At 43.5% G+C, this 4,800-nt stretch overlaps 1 long non-coding RNA gene across 1 annotated transcript; it reads left to right on the forward strand.

The window, feature by feature from the left end:
• Positions 1-416: 416 nt before the first annotated feature.
• LOC123255376 lies at positions 417-3,470 on the forward strand. Its single transcript, XR_006506758.1, has 3 exons — positions 417-479; positions 2,688-2,891; positions 3,154-3,470. It is a non-coding gene; the product is annotated as an uncharacterized LOC123255376 (long non-coding RNA).
• The last annotated feature ends 1,330 nt before the right edge of the window (positions 3,471-4,800 follow it).

The raw sequence follows: 4,800 nt of genomic DNA on the forward strand, positions 1-4,800 counted from the left end.
CCTTCCTGGACTTCTGGCCGCTTGGGGGCCATTTTAGCCCTCCATTCCTATCACACTGTTGCCCCTCCTTCCAGAAGAACTTTAAAGGGTGTCCAGAATAGGGTCCAGGTCCCTTCAAGTTCCTTGGCAGCCACTCCAGACTGGCTGGCAGCCTACCCCTTCTCAGCATTAGTTACACTGTCCCCACTGGGTTATGCTGCCTGGGTTAGGGTGCTAGGGGTACCTTCAGGGACAGCTTTACTAACTGTTTATGGTTCGGGGGAAAGAGCCCTTTACTAGGTCAGAAGACCTAGAGGTAACTGTAAATATCTTTGGGCAAGACTCCTCCTCTTTATGACCTTTCATTTCTCCATCTGTAAATTGAGAGTTGGAGCAGAGAATCTCTAAAACTTTTTCTGACTCTTAGACGGTATGCTAGGGTACAGGATGGAGCCTATTTGGTATTGGGTGATCTGAATCCTCGAATCTTCAGTTTGGAGGTAAGAGACCTTAACTGTTGTCTGACCTAAGCCCCTCGTTTTACAGGAGGCCTAAAGAAGTTGTCCAAGGGGAACAGAAGAGTGAGTAGCAGACATTCAAACCCATGCCATCTTTTTTTTATTTGAAAAAAATTTTAATTAATTAATTTAGAATATTTTTCTATGGTCACATGATTCATATTCTTTCCCTCCCCTCCTTTCACCCCTCTCCCATAGCCAATGAGCAATCCCACTGGTTTTTACATGTGTCATTAACCAAGACCTATTTCCATATTATTAATATTTGCATTAGGGTGATCGCTTAGTCTGCATCCCCAAACATATCCCCATTGAACCATGTGATCAAGCAGTTATTTTTCTTCTGTGTTTCTATTCCCACAGTTCTTTCTCTGGAGGTGGATTGCATTCTTTCTCATAAGTCCCTCAGAGTTGTCCTGGGTCATTACATTACTGCTAGTAGAGAAGTCCATTACATTCGATTGTGCCACAGTGTATATCCATCTTTGTGTACAATGTTCTCCTGGCTCTGCTCCTTTCACTCTGCATCAATTGCTGGAGGTCCTTTCAGTTCACATGGAATTCCTCCAGTTCATTATTCCTTTCAGCACAATAGTATTCCATCACCAACAGATACCACAATTTGCTCAGCCATTCCCCAATTGATGGGCATATCCTCAGTTTCCAATTTTTACCACCACAAAGAGCTCAGCTATAAATATTTCTGCACAAGTCTTTTCCCTTATTATCACTTTGGGGTATAAACCCAGCAGTGGTAAGCCCATGCCATCTTTTGACTCTGAATCCAGTTTTTGTCCCACTCCATCCCAATGCCCAGGTTTTAGTTCTGTGTCTGCCTCCTATTCACTGTGTGGCCTGAGGCATTTTTCTGTTGGTCTCAACTTTGCCATTTGTCCAATGGCGATAACAGTCTCTGCCCTGCTTCCAAATGGAGAACAAACAAGAACTGGAAAGTATATGGGAAGGGGAGATATAAGATGCTTACCCCTGCATGATCTAGGCAAGTCACTTAACTAGTATTTGTCTCCATTTCTCCATCTGTAAAATGGGGATAATAATAGCATTTACCTCCCAGGGTTGTTGTGAAGATTACATTTGTAATGGTCCCAGATACTTTCACTCTCTCATTTGTAATTATTTGTAAAGAGCTTAGTATAGCACCTGGTACATAGTAAGTCTCTTATACATGTTAGCTAGCATTATTGTTATTATTCTATATTTACTCTTAGAGGGCAGTGAGGTGGTACAGTGGTAGAGTTCTAGACCTGGAATTGGGAAGACTCATCTTCATGAGTTCAAAGCCAGCCTCAGACTAGCTGCAAGTCACTTCACCCTGTTTGCCTCCATTTCCTTATCTGTAAAATGAACTGGAGAGGGAAATAGCAAACTACTTCACGATTTTTGTCAAGAAAACCCCAAATGGAGGCACAAAGAGTTGGACATGACTGAAATGACCGAACGACAACAATCGCTATTACTATTCTGTTTGGTAATCCATGCTCGTGATCTCCCTTTCTCTGCTGATTATACCTCCAGTTTCTTCTGTATGTATATACGTGTATGTGTGTATGTGTTGTGCACATTGTTTCTCCATTAGACTGTGAGCTTCTTGAGAGCAGGGACTGTCTTTAGCCTTTCTTTGTATGCCTAATGCTTGGCACAGTACCTGGAACACAGTAAGAATTTAACACATATTTATTTATTGACTGGCTGATAGAAAAGAGAAAGAATTTCTCTCAAGTGCTTCACCCATTCCTAATTCTGGCCCCTGAGCCCTTCCTCTGCTTCTGCGCCTCCACTCCTTTCCCCCATCCCCATCCCCTCCCTAGGGAAGACATAGGAAAATCGCTTGAGGTAGGAATGGTGTGTATTTGATTATAAAGTAAACAAGCCATGCCTAGCAAGAACAAACATTTGAGGATGCTGGAGAGGCCAGGAGTGCACCTCTTCTCCTCTGCCTGCCCCTGCCTCAGCTTCTACTGCCTTTCCACTCTTCATTCTTTCCTATTCATCCCACGTACAGCTTGTTATATAGAAAGCAATATAATTTCTATCTACCAATATAATGTACATATGTAACAATATAATGTACGTATATATTATATCATTTGTTTGCTTGTCGTTTTCCTTGTTAGATTACAAGCTCATTGAGGGCAGAGACCATCTTTTGCCTCTTTTTTCTATCCCCAGTGTATAGCGCAGTGCCTGGAATGTAATAGGGTTTGAATAGACGCTTCCTGATTGGTCAGTGACTTCTGGCTCCCAGAAGGGTCTTGGACGATCCCTCGTAGCCATTGTACCATTGGACAGTCAAACTGGACCCTTGGAGAGAGGTGACTGAACTGAGGCATCCACAGAACAGGAACCAGGCTCCATTCTGGACCCTTTGCATAGGTATTTCTCTCCCTGGGTGGGGATGGCCTCTGAGTATGCAGATAAGGCTGTGTGGGTGTGAGTGGGTATGGGGGTGTGGGTGGGGGTGGGGGGAGAAGCTACATGGATGTCCGTGTTTATACGTCAGTCCGTGTGGGTGTTTGTGCATTAGGATGTAGTACATACATTAGTATGTATCGTATCTAACAAACTGGTTTTTGTACATACTCTTGTGTCTGTGTTATGATTATAGCCTTCCCTCTTACTGTGTGTCTACTTCCAGGGACTATGACAAAATCACATGTGTGACTGTCTGAATCACGTACCAGGAGTGACATGTCCAGACTGCCCCTTGGGGAGGCCAACCACCTTGACTCCAGCAATGCCGCCCCAGCTCACGCCAGGCTGGCCTCTAGAAGTATTCTCCATGCTGGGAGAGAAGGAAGAAAGCCAATGAGTCTGATGACTGAGGAAGGGATCCGATAGGGAAAGGCAACTTGTGCAAATAAAGACCCAGCTCCAAGGCACTGGGACTGGCTTCAGTGGCTGACTGCAAAGACCATTCCCAGTGAGGAGCCAGGATAATCAGGGCTGGAGCTGGCTGCTAAGTAGGTAATATACTTCTAGCTTCTTTCCTTCCTCCTGGTCCAGGGGGTGAGCTATTTGTCTCATTGCATCTTGAAGGAGATCTTTAATAAGTGCTTGCTCAGTAATATTGACTAGAATTTATAGTCACTCCTCGAGTCAAAGAATCATAGGAATTTAGAGCTGGAAGGAACCTTTAAGTTCCTTTAGTGACCCTAGGCAAGTCATTTAACCTTTGTCTGCCTTAGTTTTCTCATCTATAAAATGGGAATAATAATAGCACCTACCTCCCCAGGTTGTTGTGAGGATCAAATGATACAATATTTTTAAGAATTTGGGAGGCAGCTGGGTAGCTCAGGAGATTGAGAGCCAGGCCTAGAGACGGGAGGTCCTAGGTTCAAATATGGCCTCAGACACTTCCCAGCTGTGTGACCCTGGGCAAGTCACTTGACCCCCATTGTCTATCCTTACCACTCTTCTGCCTTGGAGCCAATACACAGTATTGACTCCAAGATGGAAGGTAAGGGTTAAAAAAAAATAAAAAAGAATTTGGCATAATGCCTAGCACACAGTAGGTGTTACACAAATGTTTTGTTATTGTTGTTCAATTTTGTCTGACTCTTCATTACCCCATTTAGAGTTTTCTTGGCAAAGATACTGCTATTTCCCTCTCCACTTCATTTTACTGATGAGGAAACTGAGGCAAACAAAGTGAAGTGCTACAGCTAATAAGATTCTGAAGCTGGATTTGAACTCATGAGTCTTCCTGACCCCCAGCCCAGTTCTCTATCCATTGCACCACCTAGCTGCCCCCACATAAATATTAGGTATTATTTTGACTTTTGACCCTTTCAATACTGACATCCTTTGAGGAAGATTGACTACAGTGACTGAGTTAGTTAAGCTCCAAGTTCCAGATATGATCTTTCCATCTCTGGATGACAACTGAGGCTATTTCTATATCTGACTTAGTCATTTTTTCCCACTGAATCAATGAACCGAACCAACCTGTTGTCCTACTGTTTCATGTAGTATTGGGACACCATTCTGTTGAAGATGTCAGCAATGAGTGAGTGAGTCAGTCAATAAGTACATATTTGGTGTCTCTCATGTGCCAAGCACTGGGGATGCACCGAAAGGCTCTTGAGCAGCTCCCAATCTAGTGTCATCATTTGTTAAATGCAAAAGGCATCCTGGAAAGAGTGATGGACTTGAAATCAGAGGCTCTGAGTTCAGATCCCAGATCTGCTCCCTCTGTGATATGAGCAAATCACCCCCCCCCCAGCCCCCCCCCCACACTTTTGGAATAAATAAATGAATGAATGAATTGAATAAAATTTTAAAT

Source organism: Gracilinanus agilis, unplaced genomic scaffold (assembly GCF_016433145.1).
Source record: "Gracilinanus agilis isolate LMUSP501 unplaced genomic scaffold, AgileGrace unplaced_scaffold45205, whole genome shotgun sequence".
NCBI classification, from domain to species: Eukaryota; Metazoa; Chordata; class Mammalia; order Didelphimorphia; family Didelphidae; genus Gracilinanus; species Gracilinanus agilis.